The 16,975-nt window shown below is 40.3% G+C and overlaps 1 protein-coding gene across 9 annotated transcripts in view; it reads left to right on the forward strand.

The window, feature by feature from the left end:
- Nucleotides 1-7,690, forward strand: part of ERCC5 (ERCC excision repair 5, endonuclease) — a 117,029-nt gene extending 109,339 nt beyond the window's left edge. For 6 of the 9 annotated variants that reach the window (XM_054247789.2, XM_078327958.1, XM_008998959.5 and 3 more), the window contains one exon: nucleotides 1,025-2,477. The gene's annotated coding sequence lies outside the window, so the exon portion shown is untranslated. Of the gene's footprint in view, nucleotides 1-420; nucleotides 673-1,024; nucleotides 4,042-4,857; nucleotides 4,955-5,232; nucleotides 5,408-6,384 lie in introns of those variants that run through there. The other 3 variants (XM_078327885.1, XM_078327924.1, XM_078327818.1) reach the window with 3 other exon arrangements.
- Nucleotides 7,691-16,975: the final 9,285 nt, after the last annotated feature.

The following is a 16,975-nucleotide window of genomic DNA, read 5'->3' on the forward strand; positions in this document are numbered from 1 at the left end:
AAATTTTTCCAATAAATAAGTTTTACTCTTTTACATAAGTATGTTCTGTTAGCAAAACTTGATTAGGAAACAAACTGATCTTCAGTCCAAATAGTCTGAGAAGATAGCAATAGATGAAGCTATTTCAGAAGGAAAGTGGTATACTGGGCTTGTCCACTTGCACTGGTTTTGCTGGTGCCTGGGGGTAGGATGGATTGGAAGAGGTGAAACCAGGTGCTGGATTTAAGTTAGAAGATGATGAATGGCACTCACACCCAAGAGAGATGGTGAGAGCCCTAACTGAGGTAGCAGCAAGCAGAGATGGAGAGAGAAGGAAGGACTCGGGGGGCAACAGTAATAGCTAACTCTATCAAAGCATGGGGTAGGTAGCTGGTAGTCTAAGCTCTTCCTGTAACTGATATTATCACTCCCATTTTACAGATGAGGAAACTGAAACAGAGAGGGTAAGTCACTCGCCCAATGTCAATCACTGAGTCAGTGGTGGTAATGAAACTTGCAGCCAGGTATTTCTATCAGTAAGACTCCGTGATGAATTATTTGAGTGAAGCAGACAAGAACAGTGTCAAGGAGGACTCTCAGGGTTATGTCCTGATGCCCCTGGTTGTTGGTGCTGACAGGGGACAGACACAGAAGATGGAGGAAGAAGTATAGCTTTGGCAAGAGACCCAAAAGGTGATGAGTTCATCCCTGATACTTAATGGTTGTTGAATAAAATTGGAGAAATGCAATTAACTGGTTTTGATTATTGTGACTTTTAAAAAGTCAAAAGATATGTAGAGGACTATTATTTGATAGCACTTTGTTAAGTGCTTCAGTGTAATTCTTCACCGTAACCCATAGGTGGGCAGGTTGAATACAAATGGGCAAAGGAAAAGGAAAATGTCAAAATGACCCAGTGTTTACATTAGCCTAGATGAGTGAGAGCATGTCAATAAAGAAATTTGAAAAGGGGAGTATGTTTCTAGGTAATGGGTGGAGAATACAAAAAAAATTATCTTTTTGCATTTCTTTTCTTTTTTAACAGGGAGGATCCAAGATGGCTGATCACTAACAGCTTGGGATTGTAGCTCCCAGTGAAAGCGCAGAGAACGAGAGGATGCCACACTTTCAGACAAATTTTTGTCACTCACAGACCAGAAGATTCCCAGTGGAGGAGCCCCACGGGTCGCCAGCGCGACTCTTGTGGCCAGCGCAGCTGTTTTGCCGGTGCCTCGGTGCGGCAGCTCTTCGTGCAGAGTAAACGGGACTGGTTCCCCTTCTGACCGATGTTTGAAGCTCTGCGAAGGCAGAGCCGCTTATTACTGACTCAAGAAGAAAGCCAGACCAGAGATTCCCAGGCAGAAGAGCACCATCAGTCTTATCGCTGCTGTTTTGGCCGGCGCAGTGGGTTGCTTGGATTCCAGCACTGGGAATCAATAAACTGGACGTCCACTCAGAAACCTAATTAGAAAGGCGGTAATTATAATGACAACAGATGGATAAATTTATAACAAAGGGAAGAAACCAGCCTAAAAAGGCTGAGAATACCCAAAATTAGAACCCTTCTTCCTCTACAGGGGATTACAGTTCCTCATCAGCAACGGAGCAAGCGCTGATGGAGAAGGACTGTGTTCCATTAACAGAAGTAGACTTTAGAAGGTGGATGATAAGAAACATCTGGGAGTTAAAAGAACTTGTTCTAACCCAATGTAAAGAAACTAAGAACTTTGAAAAAAGGTTTGACAAAATGCTAACAAGAATAGACAATATAGAGAGGAATATAAATGAACTAATGGATTTGAGAAACACAACATGAGAACTTAGCAAAATATGCACAAGTTTGAATAGCAAAATTGATCAAGCAGAATAAACGATATCAAAGGTCGAAGACCAACTTAATGAAATAAAATGAGAAGACAAGAATAGAGAAAAAAGGATAAAAAGAAATCAGCTAAGTCTCCAAGAAATATGGGACTATGTGAAAAGACCTAATTTATGTTTGATAGGTGTACCTGAATGAGACGGAGCGAATGAATCCAAGCTGGAAAATATTCTTCAGGAAATTATTCAGGAAAACTTTCCCAATCTAGCAAAGCAGGACAATATTCAACCCCTGGTAATACAGAGAACACCACAGAGATATTCCTCAAGAAGAGCAACCCCAAGGCACATAATCGTCAGATTCACCAGGGTTGAAATGAAGGAGAAAATACTAAGGGCAGCCAGAGAGAAAGGTCAGGTTACTCACAAAGGGAAGCCTATTAGACTTAGAGCAGATCTCTCAGCTGAAACCCTACAAGCCATGAGAGAGTGGGGGCCAATATTCAACATCCTTAAGGAACAGAACTTTCAGTCCAGAATTTCATATCCTGCCAAACTAAGCTTCACAATTGAAGGAAAAATAAAATCTTTTATGAACAGCAAGTACTCAGAGATTTTATTACCACCAGGCCTGCTTTGCAAAAGCTTCTGAAAGAAGCATTACACACAGAAAGAAACAACCAGTATGAGCCTTTCTAAAAATATACCAAAAAGTAAAGAGCATCAACATAAAGAAGAGTTTATATAAACGAATGGATAAAACAGCCAGTTAACATCAAATGGCAGTAATCCTAAATTTAAGTTGACTAAATCCCTCAATCAAAAGATACAACCAAAACCTAATGGCATGCTGCATCCAGACCCATTTCACATCCAAAGATACACAAAGGCTCAAAACAAAGGGATGGAGAAAGACTTACCAACCAAATGGAGAGCAAAAATAAATAAATAAATAAATAAATAAATAAAGCAGGAGTTGCAATTCTTGTATCTGATAAAATAGATTTTGAAGCAACAAAGATATAGTGGTAAAAGGATCAATGCAACAATAAGAGCTAACGATCCTAACACCCAGATACATAAGACCCATAAAGAGATTTAGACTCAACGAGACAGAAAATTGATGAGGACAACCAGGACTTGAACTCAGATCTGGAACAAGTAAACTTAATAAATATTTATAGAGCTCTCCACTTTAAATACACAAAATATTGATCGGCCATTATTAATACCCATTTTTAGAATAAAGCAATATTCCCATTCTCTCTCCCTCTTTTACTTCCTCTTTCTTCCTCTCCTTCACTCCTTTTTTCTCTTTCTTTTCTTTTTTCAAAAACAAAAAGCAAAAAACAAAAAAAAATTATCGAATGCCTGCTGTGTGTTAAGGGTTGACAGTACACTATCATGTTTAATCCCTGTAATACCGCTATCAAATATTTATTATTATTTTTCTTGCAAATAGAAGGAAGCCATTCTCAGAGATTTAAGTAGCTTAAACCAAAATCTCACAATAAGTAGAATTCAAACTCAGAGCCGATTGGAAGTCTCGTTCTATTCATTATGGTGTGTTGGCTCTAGTGTGATGAATTTCATACAAATGAAATTTGAAATTCAGGTAGGACACCATGAAGAGATGTCTAGAAGACAGTTTAAGAAGGATGAGAAGGTAGAGTCAGAAATAAAGATTTGGGAATGTGGTGGCTTGATTGCAATGACCCCACTATTGATGCAGTTTGATGGGGTCTTCCTGCATTGACCTGGGCTTGTCTATGTGGCTTGCTTTGCAGTCGGGCAGCAGCACCTGTGAGGAGAGTGGAGGCTGCAGTGTTGAAGATGTGCATTGATTTTACTACCTATGGGCTTTCAGAACCTTGTGCAGCCAGGGGAACAAACCAAGCCTCGGTGGGTAGATGATAACAGATACACAGCCTAGTTGCCTCTGTGGTCTCAGCTGACAGCCAGGCAACCCCCAGCAGCAAGGGTTCCCAGTGGGACCGGCAGCTCCCTGCAAACACATGAGTAAGCCCAGCCCAGCCTACCAGAAGGGTTGCACAGCTGATCCCATTCAATGTTTCTGACCCATAGAATTATGAACTAAATAGATGATTTTACTTTAATCCACCAGGTTTTGGGGTGATTTGTCATGAAGCAGTAAGTGCTTGATGCAGAAGGCCATTCCATGAATGGAGCAGTTGCAGGCTTTGCAGATTTGAAAGTGAATGAAATCACCAAAGAAGACAAGTATTGATATTTGAATGATTTATTTTATTGATTTCTTTTATATAATTTTATTTATTTTTAAAACAATTGCCAACTCAGAAAAGTTGCAAGGACAGTACAAAGAACCACTTCTTCTTCCTTTCCTCCTTTCCCTCCTCCTCCTCCTCCTCTTTTTTCTTTCTGAATCATTTAATGCCATTATTTCCAAATACAACCATCAGAGTTGGGAAATTAACATTGATGCTGTACTAACATCCGATATTCAGGTCCCACTCAAGCTCACCTGTTGGCCCAGTAACACCTGCTAGAGAAAAAAATGATCCAATTCGAAATTATATCTTGCTTTCAGTTGTCTTGTCTCTATGTTCTCCTTCATTCTGGGATTATTTTATAACCTTGAAGAGACTTACTAAATCAGTAGCAGCATTTTGAATAGTAATATCCAAAACAAATGCCAATAATATTTCGTAGGCTCTAAAGAAGAGCTGCACCACAGTCTCACTGTTTATTAAAAGGAATTCAGATATTGTGCAGAGCCCAGTTACAGGGAAAAATGAGTTTAGGTTTATTATCTGCATGCCTCCCTTCTACTCTCCAACGAGCTATATATTTAGTGAAAGGTCATCTTACATTTCGTCCAGTGACCTCCCATCGTGCTGGGATTACAGGAATGAACCACTGCACCAGGCCTTGACACAGCTCTTTTTTGGTTCAGTTATTGCCCTTTTTTGTTAGAGGGTGGAGGGAGGCATCTTACCTGTGAAGTTGAGAAAGAATTCTGCACTGTCTCTTCAGCTGGCATTTTCCCATTTCTCCCTCCACCCTCGGTACACACAGACAGAAAAGAACACTGGTGTGTCAGTGATGAGTGGAAAGCTCAGCTGTTTTGCCAGGTGGTTTTAGAAGACAAAAAACCTTCAGATTTTAGGAAATGGTGAGTTCTTTTTGGTAAGTGTTTCTTGAAGTAAATAGTTTCCAGAAATGGAGGTGGGAGAATAGCATTGATCAGGGAAGTGGGAAGTATATTTCCCTTTAAGTTTTGGGGGCAGTTATCCCCTCTGGCTTTTGTCCCATGTCCTGCCTGAATGGCTGTTGCCTTATTGACTCTGCTGGTGTAATCTGGCTGTATTTTCAGGTACCTCATTAAACATTTTTGGGCTGCTGACATCCCCTGTCTATATATGACAAGACTTTTATTATTGAATGTTTTAGAGGACTGTCTCATCATCTGATCAAGGAACAAGTGCAAGGATAGGAAGAACGTGTTGGGAACAAGACGGTTTACGTGAATCTTTGTGCTTCTTCAGAAATTACCAGCTGATTTCAGCAGGCACTGTGGACCTTATCATCTGGAGGGAGCTCTGTGTGCTAAAAAGGAATGAATAGAGTGAGTATAAGAGACAGAGAGAGAGAGAGAGAGAGAGAGAGAGAGAGAGAGAGAGAGAAAGTGAGTGTGTGTGTGTGTGTGAGTGTGTGTGAGAGAGAGAGAGAGAAAGAGTGTGTGTGTGTGTGTGTGTGTGTGTGTGTGTGAGTGAGAGAGAGAGAGAGAGAGAGAGAGAGAGAGAGAGGTTTGTTTGTTGGTTTGTATTTTACCAATAGCGTTTAATGATGGCATTTTACTGTACTCATTATGTTCTTAAGATCACTCCAAATTTCTTTTCATTTTCACTTCTTTGTTCTCCTTCTCTCAGTTTAAATTCAAAAAAGTGAGAGAATTTGAGATAGTTAATTTACAGGTAATGTCTACATCTTGAAACATAGCCCACTCTTTGCATACTTAGTGGTTACGTTTCAGTAATTCCATTTAGGAATTTTTGAGGCAAAGGTAGAAATTCACTGTGTGTTTAGTCATAGGCTAAATACACAATCTTCAGTCTTCTTCAATATCTTCTAACTGCAGTCACTTTCCGCTAATGGTAACTCTCAGAAAACCAATAACATCCCCAATAAAATGGTTAATGATATTTGATTCTCCTCTGGGGCCCTTAGATTCTGCTAAGTCTCTTCTCAGGTCTGGGGAAATATGCTCAGCGATGAAGTCAAGGCAGAGTATCCTGCTGCTGTTGGACTCACTCTCTCTCTGCCCGGGGAGGATGGCCAGGGTGGTGGTTCCTTCCAGAATCCATCTGAGAGTCAATTTTAATCTATTTCTATCAAACTAGGATGTGATCAAAGACAGGATGTCCTGGTCAAGAAAGCCCAGTGAATAACAAAATCTAGCTTGCGATTGTTTGAGGATGCCAAACATAGTCAAGGCTGAGTTTGTGGGGAGATTGCCCCCTTTTGTGTTAAAATTGGGTGTGGGACTGGGTAAATTAAAGCCAGCTGAAGAGACAGTGCAGAAATTTTTTCTCAACTTCACAGGTAAGATGCCTCCCTCCACCCTCTAACAAAAAAGGGCAATAACTGAACCAAAAAAGAGCTGTGACAAGGCCAGTTGCAGTGGTTCATGCCTGTAATCCCAGCACAATGGGAGGCTGAGTTGGGCAGATCACCTGAGGTTGTGGGTTCGAGACCAGCCTGACCAAAATGGAGAAACCTTGTCTCTTCTAAAAATACAAAATTAGCCCAGCATGGTGGTGCATGCCTATAATCTCAGCACTTGGGAGGCTGAGTCAGGAGAATTGCTTGAACCCAGGAGCTGAAGATTGTGGTGAGCTGAGATCGCGCCATTGCACTCCAGCCTGGACAACAAGAGTGAGACTCTGTCTCCAAAAACCAAAACAACAACAACAACAACAGCAACAATAAAGAACTGTGTCTTTCTAAATGGTCCTGAGAATAAATAAAACATAATTTACTCATGACTTATCCGTTTCTAACTGTTGTAGAGCAATATTTCTCAGACTTTAATGTGCACCAATACCTGGGGATCTGGTTAAACTGCAGCTTTTTACCCCCATAAATCTGAGAGGAGGCTCAAGGTCCTGCAGAACAAGCTCCCAGGCGACGTTGATGCCATGAACTGCACTTGAAGTAGGAGCAGCTACTGTAGGCATCCTCCAAGGGTGATCCCTGGACCAGAAGCATCACATCAGCATCATAGATAATCTTCTAACATAAAAGAAACTTGTTAGAAAGGCAAATTTCTGGGTCCCAGCCCAGGATCATTATAACAGGTGGAATGGCTCCTCAAAGATGTTCACTCCTGAATCCCTGGATTCTGTGACGATATCACATGCAACAGGAATTTGGCAGAAAATTAAAGTTTCTAAACTTTTAAGACAGGAGGACTATTCCTGACTATTCCATGGGCCCAATCTAATTACAGTAAATCCTTAAAAGTGGGTAGCATTCCCTGCCTGGTGTCAGAGAGGTGCAGCAGAAGTGTCAAGAAAATTCAAAGTGTGAGTGGAACTGTGCTTGCTGGATGGGCCACAGAGAGAGCATGAGAAAATGCAGATGGCTTCCAGCCTCCAGCCGTTGACCAGCAGCCAGCAAAAACAGGTCATATAACTGCAAGGAACCGAATTCAGGCAACGACCTGAATGACTTTGTAAGCAGGTTCCTCTCAGGGCCTTCAGAATGGAACACAGGCCTGGCTGGATGTAGTGGCTCATGCCTGTAATCTAGCACTTTGGGATGCTGAGATGGGAAGATTGCTTGAAGCCATGAGCTTGAGACCAGCCCGGGCACATGGCAAAACCCATGTCTATAAAAAATACAAAAATTATCTGGGCTTCGGGGTGTGCACCTGTAGTCCCAGTTATTAGGGAGGCTGAGGTGGGAGGACTGCTGGAGCCCAGGAGTTCAAGGTTACAGTGAGCTATGATTGTGTTGCTGTACTCCAGCCTGGGCAACAGAGTGAGGAGGTCTTGTCTTTATTAAAGAATAATAATAAAGAGTAGAGCACAAGGCCAGGTGTGGTGGTTCACACTTGTAATCCCAGCATTTTATGAGGCTGAGATGGGAGGATTGCTTGAATCCAGGAGTTCAAGACCAGCATAAGCAACATTGCAAAACCTTGATTCTACAAAAAAATACAAAAATTAGTGTGACATGGTGACATGCACCTGTATTCACAGCTTCTTGGGAGGCTGAAGTGGGAGGATTACTGGACCCTAGGGGGTTAAGGCTGCAGTGAGCTGTGATGGTGCCACTGCATTCCAGCTGGGGCAACAGAGTGAGACCTTGTCTCAAAAAAAAAAAAAAAATGGAACCCAGACAGACCTGCTGACATCTTAATTTCTTCCTTGTGAGGCTCGGTGTAGAGCATCCAGATGAGTTGTGCTGTACCTGAACTTCTGACTTACAGATCTGGGAGATAACGCATTTATGTGTTTTTAAGCCACTAACTTTATGGTCATTAGTTGCAGCAGCAATAGGAAACTAATGTTCTGCCTGATGAGAAACTCGGAGTGCAGGGCTCAGCAATCTGTTTTAATAAGCTCCGCAGGTCATTCCCATGCATTCTGTAGAAACATCATGCTCTACAGTCCAACATCGATGAGGGGCCGCCGCTTAATAGCTGTTGTTTTTGTAGCACTGGCCAGTCTTCTTAACATCCTTAATCTCGAGTCTTTTTATGTATAAAATGGGATTAATAAAACAAAGGGTTAGCAACGAATCTTCAGTCAGAATCTCTGGTAGAATATTTTAACAGTTCTTATTACAGCAGGACCTCCAATGTTACCTTCTTTTCTTCCTTCCAAATGTCACCTTCATGGGCACCCTAAATACTAACAGGATTGATGATTCTGATGTCAGTTTTCTGAGGATTAGGGCTCGCAACTTGACCTTAATGCTCATTGTGTACATATGAGCCAGAAAGGAAAACAGGTCTAATTTATAAGTAATTGCACTGTTCAGCTTAATTGCTACTCTTCACAGAGAGAACAATGAGTAAGTTGTCCTTTGCTTTTAGAAAAACATTCAGCACTATTCAAATCTGGATACAGAACATTTGGTTTTAAATGTGACCTTTTAATCATAGCAAGAGTATAAGCTGGTTCTTTACAGTGGGACCACAACAGCTAAGATATATTTATATTCTGCACATTCTTAAGAGTGCAATGTACTAATTCCAATTTGCTTGTTTACCGGAGTGCTCTAATAAACATTAATTTTTAAAATTTCAAGTGCGTTGTTTTTTCATTTATGTCCATCCCTAAGCTAAAAATATTTACTTATTCTGTCTTCTTTAACCACTCTGCAGGGTGCACTGCTTCCTCAGACGATTATGTATTCTTCTCCTCCATGGTCTGTACAGCCTTTCCTTTCTGACCATCAATCACTGTGGGATGAAACTGGTTGATCAGGTTTATTTTGCAAATGATGCAGTTTGCAAAGTCCCAGGTTCATAGTCATTTTCTATTGCTGTCTAGACCATGCTAAAGCTCTCAATCAATCAACACTTCCAGATTAATTTTTCCCTCTGAGAAATTTTTAAAAAAAGAAATTAAGAGTTAAATTAGGCTTCCTGGCTTATGTATTTATTAATCAATCAACCTTCCACATAATACTAAATTAATGCTTATGGTACGGTATCTGCATACCGATTTCTGTGTCTGCCACTTCTAAACTAGTGCAGTGCTGAAGCAAGATTCTATCTGCTGTGAACATTTTTATAATGAGCTGCAGCCCTAGAAACATTGAAACTCATTTAAAAAGTGACCCGAATAATCTGTCAGAGAAAATTAAATGGGTGAAAGATCATGAATAAGAAGTAAATATATATTTAAATACCATCAGGATGGCATCTATTCTTTACCGTGCAGGCCTTGCTTTTACTAGTGTAAAACCGTATCTAGGTAATTCAGAAAGGAATTGCTCGGGGTGCGGGGGGTGTTCTATGACTTACAGATGCGATTTATTCAAATATACATATAGTGCGAGTCTCCCATGTCCAGATCACATTTCTGCTTAGAATGTGTACTAAATGTTCTCGGTGTCCGGAGAACTATGCTATATATTTTTATGTCTAACAAGGTTTGCTTTTCTCCAAAATAGGGTATACAATAGAGGTTAGTCATCTAGAGTGTGGTCCTGGGAATCTCTCAGATTCCATCACTTCTGAGCCAGAATCTGCTTTTAAAATCCTAGGCAATTTATACATTCATTAAAGTGGGAGAATTGCTGGAGAAAAAACTTCCTGGGAGGTGGGGATGTGGGAACTATGGGGGATGCAAAGAATAGAGGTGGCGAGAGACCATACTGAATAGAAATGTGCTTCTTGCCTGCTCACCATCGAGTGGAGAAGGGTTGGGGAGGCATTGCTTGCTCTCCCTTCCTTTTTATCCTGGTGTTCGGTGGAATGCACGTGTTAAAATGCATTGAGGGCATAGTTTGTGATTATGCACTGACAGTCTGTATGGCTTGCATTCTCTAATACAGTGTCTTCCAATTTTTACTGTGACCTTGAATGAGAGACAATGTAGGGTAGTGGAAAACCCAAGGGTTTTAACTCTAACTCTGATAATGTGTCAACACTGTATATATAAAATAGGCAAAATAGTCATGCCCATCACAGATGGATTACATGACATAATGCTTAGGAAGCTCAAACTTTGGTGACTGGAGCAACGAAGTTGTCTACAAAGTATGTCTTTGCTTTTTTTTCCTTTTGATTATTTACTTGTCCATCCATCTGCCCCTGCCATACCTATTGCCATTTAGATATAAATATAGTGCATCTATCTGTTTATCTATCTATCTATCTATCTATTTATCTATCTATCCATTCTCACACTGCTATGAAGAAATACATGAGATTGGGTAATTTATAAAGAAAATAAGTTTAATTGAGATATAAATATAGAATATACATCTATCTGTCTGTCTATCTATCTATCTATCTATCTATCTATCTATCTATCTATCTATCTCTATCCGTTCTCACACTGCTATGAACAAATACCTGAGATTGGGTAATTTATAAGAAGAAGAAAAGAAGTTTAATCAGCTCAAGGTTCTGTGGGTTATGCAGGAAGCATGGCAGTATCTGCTTCTGGGGAGGCCTCAGGAAACTTACAATCATGGTGGAAGGCAAAGGGGAAGCAGGCATTTCTTACACGGCAGGAGCAGGAGGAAGTGGGGCAGGGAGATTCCACACACTTTTAAACAACTAGATCTCATGACGACTCACTATCACAAGAACAGCACTCAGGGGAAATCCGCCTCCATTGTCCAATCACCTTCCACCAGGCCCTACCTCCAACCCTGGAGTTTACAATTCGACATAAGATTTGGATGGGGACACAGATCCAAACCATGTCAATCAGTCAGTCAGTCCATCTATCCATCCATCCATCTATCCATTGACCCATCCATCCATCCATGTACTTACCTACCTACTACTTACCCACCTACCTACCAACCAACCTACCTACCAACTTATCTGCCTACCTAACTACCAACTTATCTGCCTACCTACCTACCTCCTATCTACCTACCTACCTACCTACCTACTTACCTACCAACCTACCTGCTTAACTACCAACTTATCTACCTACCTACCTATCTACCTACCTACCTACCTACCTACTTACCTGCCAACTTATCTGCCTACCTACCTACCTACCTACCTACCTACCTACCTTCCTACCTACCTACCTAATAGATTTATCTTTCTTTCTACCTTGCTTTTTGTCCTCTGATATCAGTAATGATTTTCTGTTTTCCCACCAGGCATGGAACTACCAGTATCTCTATTCACTCCCTTTCCACCTACTCCAGTGAAGACACTGAGGCGAGTCAAAGAGTTTGGGAAAAAGTGTTCCAAACAGCTAAGCTTGCAAGGTATTGAATGCTCTCGGGTTAATATCATGTGTACCTTGTGTCCGGCTTCATGGGCTTCTATCCTTTTCCCTCCTAAAAGATGACTGGCACTTCCTGGGACTAATCTTATTTCTTCCAACGTGTTCTTATGACACTGATCTGGATTAGATGAGGCCATGTGCATTTCTCTCTAGTTGGCTTCCTGGTTCCTGCCTATGTTTGTTACAGGGTTGGATACTCCCACAAATCCTGGTGAGGAGGGTGAGACTCAGTTTAGGTTTTGTTGGAATTGAAGCTTTGAATACAATCCTGATAATACTGGACTCTCAGTTCCCCCCTCTCTATTCCGGCATGTAGGAGGGATGAGGAGAACATGTACCTTGTGCTCATGTTTTCACAGGGATGGCTCTTGAGCCCAGGTGTCTTCAGGTAATTGGTATCAAGGATCCTGACATTGAGAGAATAAGATTTTGATACTGAAACTGATCCTTCAGTATGAACTGGAATTATTCCCTGCTGAGCCAAACTGTTCATTAATCTCATACATGACAAAAAATCTGCTCCAGCATACGGTTTCACCTTTTATAGAAAAAAAAGAGTCATTTTAATTGCTAGTTAAGACTGTTGGGTTACTTTAATTTGCAGGCTTTTATTAACTGTGATCTATTTCATTTAAAGCAGCAATAAATGAGATTTGGTGTTAGTCTCCCAATTATTAAATTTCATAGGCACTGTTAGAAGACTCGAGGTCATCCTTTTGAGAGTCTGAGCCATGTACATTTATGGATTTAGCGTACTTGAAGTGAAGGCAGAGTTCAGACACATAGTAGGTTCTTAACACGTGTTTGAAAAGTTGAAAAGGTAGATGTGCACAAGCTTGTGTCCATTTTTCTTTGATGCTTTTGTTCCCAGCAGTTAAGGGTAGGATATACATTCCCTTCATTATATCTCTCAAATGGAAATGTATGTGGCAACAGTTGCTTAAAATACCTGCTGCAGGTATTGAAAGCTGTACGTTTGCTTATTGTGGGTTATCTGGCTAATTTCTTTACTCTTACTGAGATGAAGGCAGTCAAATATTAATAGCATGGCTATTGTGAACAGAGATTCAATGACAGTTTTTAGTTTATGGGATGGAAGTCCCATTCAGCTATCTTAGAAAAGAGACAACATGTTTTGATGGGAAGAATCCTTGAAACCTGTAATTTTTTTTTTAAATTTAAAAGTAGAACTTTTTGTTTTAAATCAGCTTTTAATTTTAAAATAGCTTTGGACATACAGAAAAGTTGTAACAATGGTACAGAGAATTCCTTCATGTCTCTCATCCAATGTTTCCCATTGCAATCATCCTATATCACTGGGATACATTTGTTATAAGCAAGAAGTGAGCTTAGGTACATTATTCTTAATGAAACTCAATACTATATTCTGATTTCATCAGTTTCCCCCAAATGTCCTTTCTCCATTCCTGGATCCCATCCAGAACACCACTTTATATTTAGTTATCATGACTCCTTAGCCTCCTGCAATCTCTGACAGCTTCTTAGACTTTGCTTGTCCTTGGATACCTTGATGGTTTTGAGGAGAGCTGATCAGGAACCTGTATGCTTGTCTCGATTCTACTCATCATTGAATTGTGACCTTGAGCAAGTCACTTATCTCTCTAGATCTCAATGAGTTTACCTGCAAATTGTGAGGCTGGAGATGAAAAGACTGTTTAGGTTCCATCGAGTTCTCAAACTCTCATTCCTCTTCATTATCACAGGCAGGTATCAGAACCTAAAGTGTCATGATTTTTTTAAAGAATATTTTTATTAAGGTTGGGTCTCACATTGCTCAAGCTAGCATCTACCTCCTGGGCTCAAGCGATCCTCCCACCTCAGCCTCCTGAGTAGCTGGGATTATGGGCATATGCCACCATGCTGAGCCCCATTTTGGTTTTATCTCTATCTTACTGTTTAACTCTGGCCAGATAGTCTAGATCTCCAAACTATAGTTCTGTGAGGAATGTTCCAGTGTTTTAGTCTTCAAATGGTTACTGGCAATATTAAAAAATATTATGGGAATTGTAAATGTGTTTTATCTACGTGTTTCTTGGTTACTGTAAGAGACAGAACCTAGCTTACCTCCTTTTTGATGACTCAAACATTAGCTGAACATCAGACATTGAACTGACATGTTTTGATGTTTGCTGCCCTCGGGGTTGTGGAGGTGTCTCAGCCCATTCACGTCAATCAAGGACACAGGACTGTAGTAGTGTTTTGTTTCTTTCATCTTGTCCTTTGCTGTCAGTTGTCACTTCTTATGCTGTTGGTTACCAAAAGAATGCAGGTAACTAAACCTCAGGTCAGTAACCTGAAATTTGTACATCATACTAAGCTCACGGCCTCTGACTCAATGGCGACTCCATTTCTTTTTCTTCAGAGTGAAGTGCATTAGCTTCTTGACAACAATTTGCTTTGCAGCTTTCTGGCATTTTAAAATGATTTACACGGTTGATGGCAGTGACTTGATTGTCTAGAGATGCCGAAAATCTAAATCATCTAATCTAAGTTAAAGCTGGAGGGGAGTTGTTATATATGAATGTATGCAAGTATATAGTCAATGAAATATTGTGTTTGGTGTATAAAACAACTATGTTTAAAACATCTTTATCATCCCATACAGTACTTAGCACAGTGTGCTATATGTAAGCAGACAACTAAAAAATTTTGTTAAAATGCAATCTGAACTTGATCATGTGGGTTATAAATTCCAGTTCACATATATTTGATGGTTGCTTAAAAATTTTATGTATTAGAGAGATCCAAGATGGCTGATTACTAGCAGCTCAGGCTTATAGCTCCCAGTGAAAGTGCAGAGAACGAGAGGATGCCACACTTTCAGACGAATTTTTGTTGCTCAAGGACCAGGAGATTCCCAGCGGAGGAGCCCCACGGGTTGCCGGCGTGACTCTTGCAGCTGGCGTGGCGGTGCTCGGTGCAGAGTAAACGGGACTGGGTCCCCTTTTGGTCGACGTTTGAAGCTCCATGAAGGCAGAGTCGCCCATTCAGCTGATTGAAGAAGGGATTCAGGAGAGAAGCCAGAATGGAGACTCCCGGACAGAAAAGCACCAAGAATCTTAACGCTGCTGTTTTAGCCAGCTCAGTGGGTTGCTCAGATTTCGGTGCTGGGAATTAACAAGTTGGATGTCCACTCAGAGACCTAATTTGAAAGTTGGTAATTACAAAGACGACAGGTGGATAAATTTATAATGATGGGAAGAAACCAGCGTAAAAAGGCGAGGATACTCAAAATCAGAATGCCTCTCCCTCTACAGAGGATCGCAGTTCCCCATCAACAAGGAACAAGGCTTGATGGAGAATGAGTGCATTCCAATAACAGAATTAGGTTTCAGAAGGTGGATAATAAGAAACTTCTGTGAGTTAAAAGAACATGTTCTAGCCCAATGTAAAGAAACTAAGAACTTTGAAAAAAGGTTTGACGAAATCCTAATGAGAATAGACAGTTTAGAGAGGAGTATAAGTGAATTAATGGAACTGAAGAATACTATAGGAGGACTCAGAGAAGTATGCACAGGTTTTTAAAGTTGAGTTGATCAAGCAGAAGAAAGGATATTAGAGGTCGAAGACCAACTTAATGAAATGAGAAGACAAGATTAGAGAAGAAAACGTAAAAAGGAATGAGCAAAGTCTCCAAGAAATATGGGACTATGTGAAAAGACCTAATTTACGTTTGATAGGTGTACCTGAATGTCATGAAGAGAATGAATCCAAGCTGGAAAATATTCTTCAGGATATTATTCAGGAAAACTTTCCTAACCTAGTAAGGTGGGACAATACTCCAGGTAATACAGAGAACACCACAAAGATATTCTTCAAGTAGAGTGACCCCAAGACACATAATTGTTAGGTTCACCAGGGTTGAAATAAAGGAGAAAATTCTAAGGGCAGCTAGAGAGAAATGTCAGGTTACCCATAAAGGGAAGCCTATCAGACTTACAGCAGATCTCTCAGCAGAAACCATACAAACTAGAAGAGAGTGGGGGTCAATATTCAATATCCTCAAAGAAAAGAATTTGCAACCCAGTTTCTCATATCCAGCTAAACTAAGCTTTATAAATGAAGGAAAAATAAATTTTTTTGTGAACAAGCAAGCACTCAGAGATTTCATCACCACCAGACCTGCTTTACAAGAGCTTCTGAAAGAAGCACTACACACAGAAAGGAACAACCAGTATCAGTCATCCCAAAAACTTACCAATCAAAGACACAGACACGCAAACTGAATAAAAAGTCAAAACACATCAGCACTCTATATCCAGATCCATCTCATAAGCAAGGACACAGAAAGACTCAAAACAAAAGGTTGGAGGAAGACTCACCAATCAAATGGAGAGGAAAAAAAAAACCAGGAGTTGTAACTTTCATCTCTGACAAAATAGACTACAATAGTAACAAAGACTAAAAGAAACAAGAACATTACATAATGATAAAAGGATCAATGCAACAATAGGAGTCAATGATCACAAATATATATGTACCCAATATAGGGGCACCCAGATACATAAGACAGGTTTTCAATGACTTATAAAGAGACCTGGACTCCCACACAATAATAGCGGGAGACTTTGACACCACATTGTTAATATTTGGCAGCTCGACGAGATAGAACATTAACAGGGACATTTATGATTTGAACTCAGACCTGGAACAAGTAAACTCAGTGAATATTTATAGAATTCTTCACCCCAGGTCCACAGAACACACATTTTTTTTTAGTATCACATTACACCTATTTTGAAAGTGACCACATAAATGGAAGCAAATCACTCTTCAGCATTTGCACAGCATTTCACAGATTTAAATGAAATAATGGTTGGCTGTTTGTTATTTTCTTTCCTTATTCCTTCCTGTCTCTGCTGTTAAGCACAATTATCAGCATAAAAGTGGTTTTTAATACCTACTTTTAGATTGCATTCCAGCCTGGGCCATAGAGCAAGACTCCTGTTCTCTCTCCCCCTTTTCTCTTTCTCTTTCTTTCTAAAAAAAAAGAAAATTTTTTTTTACGTATTATAAAGGCATCTATCTATCTATATATGTAATCTCTTGAGGTTCCTCAGGCCTCCTTGGGCTGTAGGTACACAAATGGGGCACTTTAACAGGAACAGTCCAAATTTCACCTGTCCCAGGATGCTCACAGAGGACTTTACTTAGAAATTCCGCAGGTGTGCTTACAA

This window comes from Callithrix jacchus, chromosome 1, assembly GCF_049354715.1.
Source record: "Callithrix jacchus isolate 240 chromosome 1, calJac240_pri, whole genome shotgun sequence".
Taxonomy (NCBI): domain Eukaryota; kingdom Metazoa; phylum Chordata; class Mammalia; order Primates; family Cebidae; genus Callithrix; species Callithrix jacchus.